This window comes from Oryx dammah, unplaced genomic scaffold (assembly GCF_014754425.2).
Source record: "Oryx dammah isolate SB20612 unplaced genomic scaffold, SCBI_Odam_1.1 HiC_scaffold_13, whole genome shotgun sequence".
Taxonomy (NCBI): Eukaryota; Metazoa; Chordata; class Mammalia; order Artiodactyla; family Bovidae; genus Oryx; species Oryx dammah.
The window spans coordinates 7208770-7222943 of record NW_024070197.1 but is presented as its reverse complement, the minus strand read 5'-3'; positions in this window follow the sequence as shown (position 1 = coordinate 7222943).

Below are 14174 nucleotides of genomic sequence, written 5' to 3'. Positions count from 1 at the left end.
GTATAGCAAAGATTAACATTGTAAATCAACTATACTTCAATTAAAAAAACTGAATGCAGCTCTGCATTTTTTTCTCTGCTACCTTTGTGGAGAGAATTTCTCGGTCCAGAGGTTGGTTTTCATTTTTATTTTTTTTCTTTTTTCATGTTTTTAATTATTGAAATATAGTTGATTTACAGTGTTCTGTTAGGTTCAGGTGTATAGCACAGTGATTCAGTTTTACATATATATATTCACACCATAGATGGGGAAACAGTGGAAACAGTGTCAGACTTTATTTTTGGGGGCTCCAGAATCACTGCAGATGGTGACTGCAGCCATGAAATTAAAAGACGCTTACCCCTTGGAAGAAAAGTTATGACCAACCTACATAGTATATTCAAAAGCAGAGACATTACTTTGCCAACTAAGGTCCGTCTAGTCAAGGCTATGGTTTTTCCTGTGGTCATGTATGGATGTGAGAGTTGGACTGTGAAGAAGGCTGAGCGCCGAAGAATTGATGCTTTTGAACTGTGGTGTTGGAGAAGACTCTTGAGAGTCCCTTGGACTGCAAGGAGATCCAACCAGTCCATTCTGAAGGAGATCAACCCGGGGATTTCTTTGGAAGGAATGACGCTAAAGCTGAAACTCCAGTACTTTGGCCACCTCATGCGCAGAGTTGGCTCATTGGCAAAGACTCTGATGCTGGGAGGGATTGGGGGCAGGAGGAGAAGGGGACGACAGAGAATGAGATGGCTGGATGGCATCACGGACTCGATGGACGTGAGTCTGAGTGAACTCTGGGAGATGGTGATGAACAGGGAGGCCTGGCGAGCTGCGATTCATGGGGTCGCAAAGCATCAGACACGACTGAGTGACTGAACTGAACTGAACTGAACTGATTCATTCATGCTTCCCTTGTGGCTCAGCTGGTAAAGAATCCGCCTGCAACGTGGGGCCCTGGGTTCCATCCCTGGGTTGGGAAGATCCCCTGGAGAAAGGAACGGATACCCACTCCAGTGTTTTGGCCTGGAGAATTCCATGGACTGCATAGTTCATGGGGTGCAAACAGTTGGACACAATTGAGCGACTTTCACTATTAACACCCTAATCTTGTCAACAACCCTACTGTTTTGAAACTCTGAAGAAGAAAGAAGACAGCAAGACTATTACTGCTGATCCTTATCACATATCCTCCCCTGACTATATAAGCTCTCCCTGCTCCCTGCTCACCAGGCACAGTTCTTGAGGTGCTAGGCTGCTGTATCCCCACTTTGTCTGGAAAAGTTATAAAGCTACTGTTTCTTCTCCTCCATAACTCTTGTCTCCACATTTCAGTTTGGCCTTAGGGCACTGAGAGCCAAGATTTTGGCATCAATATAACCTCTGGGTTCTTGTTCAGTTTAAGAGCAACCAAGACCTCTGACTTGACTTAATGATTTAGAGCAACATTCCTTCAACACGTACCGATGTCTCTAGGATGTGACAAGACCATACACAACACAGCCACATATGGACACGCAGGACCCTTCCCCATCATTCAAAGGTATATATGCCAAGGTTCTTGGGCCTTTGTTATTGTCTTTATTATTATTAGTTTAATATTCCTAACGTTCCATTTTCAACTATAGCATGTGTATTTATCATTTTTGACTTTAGCCTGTTGTTACAGTTTATGGTGACAGAGTTGAAGCTTACTTCAGACCCTCTAATTGTGGAAAATAGCAAAGGTTAAAGATTTCAAGTTCCAGGAAACGGCTTACTGTCAAGACCCACCCTTCCCCATTATCACTGATTTAAGACTCCCCCTTGGTCCCTTGTTTACATGGGGAAAAGCCAGATTGTCCAAAATGCCATTCTTTGGCCTATCAATGATTACCCGCCGCTGGCCCCGCCCACCGCGCCCCGAGGCCCCGCCTCCCAACCCAAGGTCCCCACGCAAGCCCCGCCCTCCGCGCTCGGGGTCCCCACGCAAGCCCGATTCTCTCCACGACCCGCCCCCTTACGGCCTCGCCCCGTCTAGGCCCCGCCCCCTAGGCCGCTCAGCCTTTTCAGTTTCTCACACAGGGAAGCTGAAAGCTGAGAGGGAAGGTCTCGCTGCGCAGCTTGAGTTTCTGTCTTTTTAGTCAAATCTGAGCCTCGCAGTTTCCTTTCTTCTGTACCCGGGGTCTCAGGGTCGCTACAGATCATGAATCTCCGCGCCCGCCCCACCACCCCCCAGCAAATTCAGGCGTCTCCCCAGGTACTTACCTTTCGGTTTAAAGTCGCTCTGGAGCCGGTTCCTGCCTTCGGTCCGCTTAGACGCTGCCTTTCGCAACGCTTTCCAGCTTACAACCTTTCACTGACCTCACTGACCCCTCTGCCCCTCCTGCACCGCATAAAATTCTCTCCCATGAGGTGGGTTTATTCGCACTACCGCCCCTAGCCTCGCCCTCTCGGCCCCTGAGGTCACCTCCGGCCACCCCACTCTCGGAGAGGCCGCGTCCTCTCCCCGTCTTGAGACCCCCCAGCCTCCCAGCCCCGCTGTCCTCGAGTCTCCTCTGGCCGGTCCTTCTGCCCCGCAGGCGTTCCCGTCATAGTGACCTTTCCTCTAAACCTGTGTTGGCAGAAGTGACCTGGGTCAGCCATGTGACACCCATGGTCTTCGGTTCCAAATTCCACCCTCTGGAAAACAGGCTCTTGCGGAAGGGGATGCTTCTTATTCAGTCGCCATCCCTGTAAATAGTGGGCGGGGGGGGGGGAGGGGCGGTGTCAGGAGAAGCAGAGACAGCGACTCCGAGAGAAATAGAAAGTTAAGAAAAGCATGAGGGAGAAGCGATGGCAATGAAGAGGATTGGTGAGGGACTTGCAAGAGACGCCTTCATGAAAGAGAATAAGCCTTGAAGGTAGCGGGTGGGGAAAGGAGAGAAGTTTAGAGAAAAGCAGGATCTCCGGAGAAACGAAGGTGAGCAGAATAGGAGAGGGGCCCTCGCTCAGCGGTAGCAGCGGGGAAAGAGTGGAGAAGCGCATCATTCTGATGGGGCAGGCAAGAGGGTGAGACTTGGAGCCTTGGTGGTGCTGGAACAGGAGACCTGAAGGAAAATCTGCCCCCAAAGATGCGGGGCGGGGCGGAGGTGGGGTGGTTGTGGAGGGGGTCCAGGGGAATGTCACAGGGGTAAGAGGTAGGGAGAGGAGAGGAAGCTCAGATGGGAGAAGAAAGAGGCAGAAATATTAATACTTGGAGATTTAGGACAGTCAGGTTGGGGAAAAAAAGAGCAACAGAGAAGTACTGAGTAGCAGAGTGGGCAGGGCTGGTGTGAGAGGAGAAATAGAAGGGCAGTAACAGCCCAGAGCAGAGGGGAACAAAAGGACAGAGAGAGAGAGGAAAAAAAGAAATAGGGAGATAAACAGAATGACAGAGGGGAATGCGTATTAGTGAAGAAAGAGGAGTGACCTGGACCCATGTGAGTCAGTTGGATATGAATTTGGATATAAATGGGTATAAACTATTGTTGTGATATCATGAATTTGTAGTCTAATAAATTTAAAAGTTTGTATAGATGATGAGAATTGCAAAATTCTACTCTCTAATGCTTGTGTTGTTTTATTTTTATCAGAAGATAACTTCCATTTGCAATCCTTCAGCCAGAGACATGGAATAGGGTGTTGTATGTGTGTTTGGAGCAAGAGAAAATTGTCACTTCATGGTGCCTATTTAAAGGAAAATTACAACTCCTTTTTCTGGTAATTTTTTTCATTGTTCTTTTTGTAGCTTGAACTAAATCTTATCATTCAATTTCTACTTTTCTATAAATAATAACTTCTGAATTGCTTTGCTGAAATTGCTGGGCATCCTATAATCAATTCATGTGATTTTCTAAATTTATATTCATAATATTTTCTGACTTTGACACCAGAATTGGGTAGGATATATATATAATTGTGTAGGCTATATATGTATGTGTGTATGTAATGGTGTAGGCTATATATGTAGGCTATTAGTTCAGTTCAGTCACTCAGTCAGTCCAACTCTTTGCGACCCCATGGACTGCAGCACACCAGGCTTCCCTGTCTGTCACCAACTCCTGGAGTTTGCTCAAACTAATGTCCATCAGATCGGTGATTCCATCCAACCATCTCATCCTCTGTTGTCCCCTTCTCCTCCTACCTTCGATCTTTCCCAGCATCAGAGTCTTTTTAATGAGTCAGTTCTTCACGTCAGGTGGCCAAAGTATTGGAGTTTCAGCTTCAGCATCAGTCCTTCCAATGAATATTCAGGACTGATTTCCTTTAAAATTGACTGGTTGGATTTCCTTGCAGTCCAAGACACTCTAAAGAGTTTTCTCCAACACCACAGTTCAAAAGCATCAATTCTTCTGTGCTCAGCTTTCTTTATAATCCAACTCTCACATCCATACATGACTACTGGAAAAACCATAGCTTTGACTAGATGGACCTTTGTCAGCAAAGTAATGTCTCTGCATTTTAATATGCTGTCTAGGTTGGTCATAGCTTTTCTTCCAGGGAGCAAGCATCTTTTAATTTCATGGTTGCAGTCACCATCTACAGTGATTTTGGAGCCCCCCAAAATAAAAAGTCTGTTACTGTTTCCATTGTTTCCCCATCTATTTGCCATGAAGTGATGGGACCAGATGCCATGGTGTTCGTTTTTTAATGTTGAGCTTTAAGCCAGCTTTTTCACTCTCCTCTTTCACTTTCATCAAGAGGCTCTTGAGTTCTTCTTCGCTTTCTGCCATAAGGGTAATGTCATCTGCATATCTGAGGTTATTGATATTTCTCCTGGCAATCTTGATTCCGGTTTGTGCTTCATAAAGTCTAGCATTTCTCATGCTGTACTCTGCATATAAGTTAAATAAGTAGGGTGACAATATACAGCCTTGACGTACTCCTTTTGCAATTTGGAACCAGTCTGTTGTTCCATGTCCAGTTCTAACTTGTTTCTTGACCTGCATACAGGTTTCTCAGGAGGCAGGTGAGGTGATCTGGTGTTCCCATCTCTTTAAGAATTTTCCACAGTTTGTTGTTATCTACACTGTCAGAGGCTTTGGCATAATCAATAAAGCAGAAGTAGATATTTTTCTGGTATTCTCTTGCTTTGTCAATGATCCAAAGGATGTTGGTAGTTTGACCTCTGGTTCCTCTGCCTTTTCTAAATCCAGCTTGTACATCTGAAAGTTCAGGTTCACATACTGTTGAAGCTGGCTTGGAGAATTTTGAGCATTACTTTGCTAACATGTGAGATGAGTGCAATGGTGCAGTTTTGAACTTTCTTTGGCATTGCCTTTCTTTGGGATTGGAATGAAAACTGACATTTCCCAGTCCTGTGGCCAGTGCTGAGTTTGCCAAATTTGCTGGCATATTGAGTGCAGCACTTTCACAGCATCATCTTTCAGGATTTGAAATAGTTCAACTGGAATTCCATCACCTCCACTAGCTTTGTTCATAGTGATGCTTCCAAAGTCCACTTGACTTCATATTCTAGGATGTCTGGCTCTAGGTGAGTGATCACACCGTCTTGATTATCTGGGTCATGAAGATTTTTTTGTATAGTTTTTCTGTGTATTCTTGCCACCTCTTCTTAATATCTTCTGCTTCTGTTAAGTCCATACAATTTCTGTCCTTTATTGTACCCATCTTTGCATGAAATGTTCCCTTGGTATCTCTAATTTTCTTGAAGGGATCTCTAGTCTTTCCCATTCTATTGTTTTCCTCTGTTTCTTTGCATTGATCACTGAGGAAAGCTTTCTTATGTATCCTTGCTATTCTTTGGAACTCTGCATTCAGATGAGTATATCTTTCTTTTTCTCCTTTTCATTTAGCTTCTCTTCTTTTCTCAGCTATTTGTAAGGCCTCCTCAGACAACCATTTTGCCTTTGTGCATTTCTTTTTCTTGGGAGTGGTCTTGAACACTGCCTCCTGTACAATGTCAGGAACCTCCATCCATAGTTTTTCAGGCACTCTATCAGTCCCTTGAATCTATTTGTCACTTCCACTGTATAATCATAAGGGATTTGATTTAGATCATACCTGAATGGTCTATTGGTTTTCCCCACTTTCTTCAATTTGAATCTGAATTTGGCAATAAGGAGTTCATGATCTGAGCCACAGTCAGCTCCCGGTCTTGTTTTGGCTGACTGTATAGAGCTTCTCCATCTTTGGCTGCAGAGAATATAATCAATCTGTTTTCGGTGTTGACCATCTGGTGATGTCCATATGTAGAGTCTTCTCTTGTGTTGCTGGAAGAGAGTGTTTGCTATGACCAGTGTGTTGTCTTGGCAAAACTCTGTTAGCCTTTGCTCTGCTTCCTTCTGTACTCCAAGGCCAAATTTGCCTGTTACTCCAGGTATCTCTTGATTTCCTACTTTTGCGTTTCAGTCCCCTATGATGAAAAGAATATCGTTTTGGGGTGTTAGTTCTATAAGGTCTTGTAGATCTTCATAGAACCGTTCAACTTTAATTTCTTCAGCATTACTGATTGGGGCATAGACTTAAATTACTGTGATATTGAGTGGTTTGCCTTGCAAACGAACCAAGGTAATTCTGTCATTTTTTTATATTGTACCCAAGTACTGCATTTTGGATTCTTTTGTTGACCATGAGGGCTACTTCATTTCTTCTAAGGGAATCTTGCCCACAGTAGTAGATATAATGGTCATCTGAATTAAATTTGTCTGTTCCAGTCCATTTGAGTTCACTGATTCCTAAAACATCTTGCCATATCCTGTTTGACCACTTCCAATTTACCTTGATTCATGGACCTAACTAACATTCAAGGTTCCTATGCAAAACTGCTTAAAGACAGCAGAGTAGAAGGATGTGCACTCATCTTCTCCTTTGAGAACTCCAAAATTACAACTCACTGCTGAATAGCCATCGACAGGAGAATGTTAGATCCCACCAAAAAGAAATACTGCACATCCAAGGGCAAAGGAGAAGCCTCAGCAAGACAGTAGGAGGGGCGAAATCACATTTAGAATCAAACACCATACCCGCCAGAGACGCTTGGAGGGCTCAAACAAAACCTTGTGCACACCAGGACCCAGCGACCCCACAGAGTGTAGTGTATACATATATATACACACCTGTATACATACATACATACATATATATATATATATATATACACACACACACATATATATAAGGTCTTATATATAAGATCATATATATATATATATAAGGTCATATATATATGTACACAGGTGTGTATATATATATATACATATATATATATACAAAATTGTGTAGGATATATATGTGTGTGTAGGGTGTGTGTGTGTGTGTGTGTGTGTGTGTACGTGTGTGTGTGTGTATGTATATATTTGGTTGTGCCTGGTCTTCGTTGCGGTATGTGAACTCTTAGTTGCAGCACATGAGATCTAATTCCCTGACCAGGGTTTGAATCCAGGCTCCCTGAATTGGGAGCTCCAAGTCTTAGCCACTGGACCACCATGAACGTCCCTTTGTAGGGTTTTGGTTTTTTTTTTTTTAATTACAAATTGTTTCCCTTTTAAATTTGTTTCTGGTTTAGAGAAAGCCTGTGACTTTCTTCTTTTATCTTATATATTGGAAATATTCTTTGGTAACTAGTAAAGAATTTTAGACTGTCTCCCAATGGATACTGGGTAAAGATGTCCATGGTCTTTTATTTTAGGTGTTGGAAGCTGATTTTACCTAGTTAGTCTGATACTCCGTTTTCTTTGGTTTCACATAATCTACTACAACGTGAGCCATGAGCTCCTAAGCAGATGTCTCCAGTCGCATCCTGGGAGCTGACCCTTTTCTCACAGTTCCCTCTGCCCTGGTCACATCCACCTTTTCTCTGCTCCCAAACATCAACACCTTTTCTGTCTCAGATCTCACCTCCTGCTTGACCCTTTGTCTCTAAAGCATCGCTACTCTGGCCCTTTCTCCTCCTCAGGTCTTGGCCAGAGTTGTCTCCCCACCTTCTCCTGCTCATCTTCTGAAGTTCCCTTCACCTGCCATTCTCTGTCTCTTGACCCAGGTTTTATTGCTCCCACATCGGTCTCCTCTATCAGAAATGTTCTTCATCGATTATGTTGGGTCTTTCCTGTTTCCCCTGCATTGGAGGGCTCCTGGTCTCTGTCTTCTTTCCAGGACACCTGTGACACTTTCCTTTGGGAAGATTTAGATGCTGGGGACTGTAATTGGATGGAATACTCAGGGAAGAACGAGGAGCTTGGGCAGGTGATGAGGTTAGTTCCCATATTTTTTCTGGAAATTTCAACTTGAACTAAACCTGCTATGACTACTTACTTACTCAAAATAAAAGCAAAATTATGTGCACTGAGGCTTAGCCCTGCAGAATCCGTGTCCCCCATGCAGTGTGCGAAGGTGTCCCGTGTTCACTCCAGTGTCTCTGCTCCACTAGAGCCCCCAGGTCTTCCAAATTGTGTGCTTCTGGGGTGAGCTGCCATCTTGAACGGGAGCCTTGCCTTACAGCAGTTCATCTGCTCAGAGTCAGGGATACTGACTACACATTGCTAAGGATGCAGAGGAGCTTAGGAGTGTGGGGACGGGCATGAAGGAGGGGGGCCCCGCTTTGGAGCTGGGGTACCTTGCAGTTTTCTCTGAGTGGGGAGTACAGGAGACAGTGAGAGTGGGGCTGTCTTTCTCTCTCTCTCTCTCAGTGACATCCTCACCAAACACAATCCAGCCAATCCTCAAACACCTTTAAAACTAGACTCCATCATGTCCCCAGTTGCTGGTGAGGGCCTCCCTTTCCAGGGAGGGCCCTCTTCTTGATCTCCATACTGAATGCCCAGTGTCCTGCTGTTTGCAGCACTGTCCACTCCTGTTGCAATGCCTCTGCATATGGGTTTGTTTTAGCCTGATTTGTTCATACGTGCCTGAGGTGTGTGTGTGTACTCAGTCACTCAGTTGTGTCCGACTCTTTTGCAGCCCCACGGACTGTAGCCCACCAGGTTCCTCTGTCCATGGAATTTTCCAGGCAAGAATACTGGAGTGGGTTGCCTTTTTGTTCTCCAAGGGATCTTCCCCATCCAGGGATCGAACCCACATCTCTTGCATCTCTGGCATTGGCAGGCAGATTTGTTACCACTAGTGCCACCTGGGAAGCCTGGAGGAAATGTCAAGACCTGCACAAAAGTGGAGGAAAGACTTTAGGGGTCTGCAGGAGGGATATGGCAGCAAGTGTGGGCCTCTAGAGGAGCCCAGTGAGCTGTATGAGCGCCTGTCCCATGCATGGCTTGGGGTTCAAGGGGTGTGTGGAACTTTTGGAAAGGGGCATCTCAGTTCCGGCTGGAGCATCTAGACATGGATTCACAGGGAGCTCTGGGGCTATATGGATCGGGCTTGGTGCCATAGTGTCTTTTCTCAGGTTCCCTGGGACACAGAAGCTGAGACTGAGTTGTTGGTTTTGTTTTTTGAGGTTGAGATTTTCAGGCATGGGTTTCATAAAAGCCATGATCACACCTGAAGAGGAATGAGGAAGTAGAATTAGGAAAAGGAATGTTATCCTGTATTGTTAACCAAAGCCTGAGAGGAGCCCACAGGAAGCTCTGGGAGCAGGAGGATGGCTGCCTTGGGACAGGGGGTGGATTCAAGAGGTGCCCCACAGCACTCACTCCACACCGTGGATTTTGTGGGGTCTTTTGGTGCTGGTTTAGTCCCTAACTCATGTCTGACTCTTGTGACTCCATAGACTGTAGCCCACCAGGCTCCTCTGTCCATGGGATTTCCCAGACAAAAATACTGGTGTGGGTTGCTATATCCTTCTTCAGGGGATCTTCCCGACCCAGGGATCGAACCCACATCTCTTGCATTGGCAGGTGACTTCTTTACCACTGAGCCACCAGCGAAGTGTGGGGTCTTTCTGGGGGGCAGAAATCATTGTGTAACCCATAGTGTAGTTACAGATAACATCTCAGAGGCCATTTTGTGGGTTATCTTTGGTATTTTGGGATATTTGGGCAAAGTTGCAGCAAAGTTTCAGGTGCATTTTAGAAGACACAAAGAATTTGGAATGTTTCCTGGGAAGACGTTGAGGTCTCATTGGCATCATGGGCCAAAGCTCTGTTTTGTTAGTAGATTTTGGAGGTGACAGTGCTCAGACTGGGGTCACTGTGAATGAAAACATGGTGTCACGTCTAGTGGTCTTCATGAGTAATCATTCCATCGTGAATGCATGAGTCATGGGGCCTTGGAGTGTTTGATGGGATTGTGTAGCAGGTAAGGGGATGGCTCTGCTGTTTCTGGGGAGTGTGTCAGACCCCAGGGAAGACTGTAGGTTTGTTTGAATCCAGACGGGAAATGATAGGTGTTAAGACTCACATGGCAGAGAGTTATCAGCAAGGGCCTGCTGGGGATGGGACCAATGGGAGAAGGGCTGTGAGAACTCATGACTCGGGGAAAGATTGTTCAGCTGATCAGGGGCAGTCACAGTAGAGAGACGTCAGCCTTGGGAAGACCCAGCTGCTGTTGTCTTACTGCCAGACCAATGGTGGTCACTCTGCTGCCTCTGCCTGACCATCCCAGAACTCACACACATGCAGTACAGTCATAAGGAAGCTGTGGTGTGGAGGGGCAAGGTGTTTTAAACTAAATGTGGAACAAGCGTATTTCTTTGAGAAGGAGGGCTGCTGTGTTCTGGGGAGGAAACAGGAAGGGGGACAGTGTTTGGGAACTCAGAGCCCTGGCGATAGCAGGAAAGCTCAGGAAAGAGGTGAAGGAAAAGCTCTGTTCCTACTCACCAGTGCTCAGCAGCTAGCCCAGTAGAAGGGGGTGAGTTATCAGGGCCCTATTTAGAGAAAGGATCTTGTCTTTCTACTCAACACCCACTCACCCTCTGTGCACATGTCTTCATTGTCTTCTCTAGAATGGCACTCATGGTGGTATCCCCAGTAGATGACCTGAGAAAGTAAAGTGTTTTCTCTCTTTGTGCCCTGGCAGCCTCAGCTTCTCCTCCACTGTTCTATCAGACACCCACTTCCCTGCTGTTCTTGAAAAGTTGTTGTTGAATTACGACGCCGGGATTCTTGGCCCCCAGAGGAGAAGAATTCAATCCGGGGCCAGAGACAGGCTTGATCACTCAGAGCTTTTGTGTAACAAAGTTTTATTAAAGTATAAAGGAGATAGAGAAATCTTCTGACATAGGCATCAGAAGGGGGCAGAAAGAGTACCCCCCTGCTAGTCTTTAGCTGGATGTTATATAGTCACCATCAGTCTGTTAATAAAAGAAAGGAATGTCTCAAAACTTAGAATGGCACCAGGCCCCTCACCCATAAGATGTATTTTGGGATAATCTTGGCTCCAAATGGTTCATCTTGGGCCATAAAAGGATTAACTTGAACCTTGAAGAAGGGCAGAGCACCATACAAATAGTGTCGTTTACATAGATTAGAGGAACAATATCAGAGTATAACATACTGGTTTATCAAGTAGGTTCTGAGCCCAAAAGGCAGAACTGACTTGAAGACAGAGTTTGGGGTAAATGCATAGTATATTAACATAGCTTAAGATAAGCATTTCCATAAGAAAAAGGCAATGGTTAACTTCAAGTGAAACCAGGTGTCATTATGGCAACACAGAATTTTAAGAGAAACCTTTTAAATTTGTATAGAGAAGGAAAAAATATAAATCGCTAAGTTGTTTCTTCCTGCCGCTTAAGGGAGATAAAAATGTCTGACACTTGCAGGCTATTTCCTCCATTTGGAGACTCCTGGCCTTCCTGCCTGTTACCCTCTCATTCTTCTCACTGTTGGTTTGCACAATCCCAATGAAGCCAGTCAAGTCAGCATTTCAGGCTGTGATTTTTCTTCAGCTAATATCAATGTAGCTCAGTCGGTAAAAGAGTCTGCCTGCAATACTGGAGACCTGGGTTCAATTCCTGGGTCGGGAAGATCCCCTGGAGAAGGAAATGGCAGCCCACTCTGGTATTCTGGCCTGGAGAATCCCATGGACAGAGGAACCTGGTAGGCTACAGTCTATGGGGTCATAAGCTTCAGACATGACTAAGCACACAGACAATATCAATGCAGAGTGAGAAACCTTAGATTCCAGGAACCTTTTTCCCGATTAAGTGTCAAGGCAGCCAAGAGCCTCCTCCTTTTTCAGTGGATTGTTTTATATTATGTGTGACTGCACAGCTTGTGGGCTCCTTAGTTCCCCTACCAGGGATTGAACCCGGGCCCACAGCAGTGAAAGCTGGTGAGTCCTAACCACTGGACTGCCAGGGAAGTCCCAGTTTTCGACTCTCTATTGCCAGACTGGGTCTGCTCAGCCTCAAGCAGCTACTGCTGGAATGAGCTCACTGCCATCCTAGTTGGACTTGCACATGACCTTTGCACCTTTGGAGGGCAGGGAGCATTGTCTAAATGGAGGACCCTTGGCTCCACCGTCCTCAGCTGTTCCTGTTTGGCCTGTCCTCACTCCTCCAGGGCAAAGGTCCCCTGCCCACGTCAGTCCCCCAACTTGAAGACGATGGCAGAGTGGAAACTAGTGTAACTTTGTGTCCATCTCATTCACTTATTCACTACATAAAGAGTACCATATTTTTAATTTCTGTGTGTGTGTGCTTAGTTGCTCAGTCACGTCCAACTCTTTGCAACCATGTGGACGGTAGCCCTCCAGGCTCCTCTGTCTGTGGAATTCTTCGGGCAAGAATACTGGAGTGGGTTGCCATGCTCTCCTCCAGGGGATCTTCCCAACCCAGGGATCAAACTCTGGTCTCCTGCATTGCACATGGATTCTTTATCACCTGAGCCACAACGGAGGCTGGTTTTTTAAATATTTATTGGGGTATGGTTGATTTTCAATGTTGCAGTAGTTCCAGGTGTTTAGCAAAGTAAATTGTCAAACACATACATCCACTCTTTTAGATTCTTTTCCCATGTAGGTCATCACAGAGGACTGAGTTTAATTCCCTGTGCTACACAGTTAAGGCTTAATTAGTTATCTATTTTATATACAGTAGTGTGTGTGTCTCAGTTCCAATCTCCTAGTTTATCCCTCCCCCTCTTACCCTTTGATAATTATACGCTTATTTTTTATATCTGTAACTATTTCAGTTGTGTAGATAAGTTCATTTGTAGCCTTTTTTTTTAGATTCCACGTATGATTGATATCATACAATATTTGTCTTTCTCTGTCTGACTTCATTCAGTGTGAGAATCTCTAGGTCCATCTGTGCTGCTGCAAATAGCATTATTTTTTTTAATGACTGAGTAATATTCCATAAATGATGGAAACAAGGACTTCCCTGGCTCTGCAGAGTGTTTTAGTGTTTAAGAGTGTTTAAGACTTTGTACTCCCTGGGACTTCCCTGTGGTTAGGACTCAGTGCTTCCACTTCAGGGGCACAGGTTTGATCCCTCGTCAGGGAACTATCATCCTGCATGCTGCCTGGTGCAGGGCCTCACCCCCACTCCCCCAAAATGGAGACAAACCCACCTTGTCACTTACAGTCATGCAAGTCAAATGCCCCAAAGTGAAGGCCTGATGTGTGGATGTGGATTCTCCCCAACACCCATTGCTCTCCTGACGTCCCCATCATACCAGCTCTACCTTGTCCCCGTGTGGTTCATCACAGCTGGAGAAAAACACACCCCTGAACTGACTGGTCTTGCTTCAGATTCCTCTGTTCCCTCACATTCCCTGTGTGTTTGCTCCATGCCTTTCCTATGGAGCTCCTCAAAAGTCTACCTCTGCCTCTCCCATCTTTTTTTCTCAAAGACCCTGTTTCTTCTCCATTGAGCTCCTGGAGCAAAGGGAAGAGATCTCCTCTAACTGCCTCAACCATCGGCCTCAGCCTGTGGTCTGTCCTTAATAATTGACTGCGAATAGTCTGAAACTGCCTCTGGCTGTTGCTGGCCCTGAAATTGTGCCCCGGTTGCCAGCTCCATTGTCTGGGTCAGGGCCATGTGGCATCATGTATTTTTACTTCTCGAAAGTTACTTTGATCAACATGGTGGCATTGTCTCTCTGAAACACAAAGATGGGCACTCACATACACCCCATACCTTTTTATACACTCAGTTCTTTCCTCTTTAAAATACAGTGTTCTCAATTAGCTACATTTTCCTCTCCTATTAAATGCCATGATGTACTGTTGCAGAAGAATGGAGGTGTGAGAGAATGGTCGTGTCCCAGGGGAAATCTTGGGATAGGTCTCCAAGTAAGGGTTCCTGGCTTCCTGCAGAAAAGAATTCAAGAGGG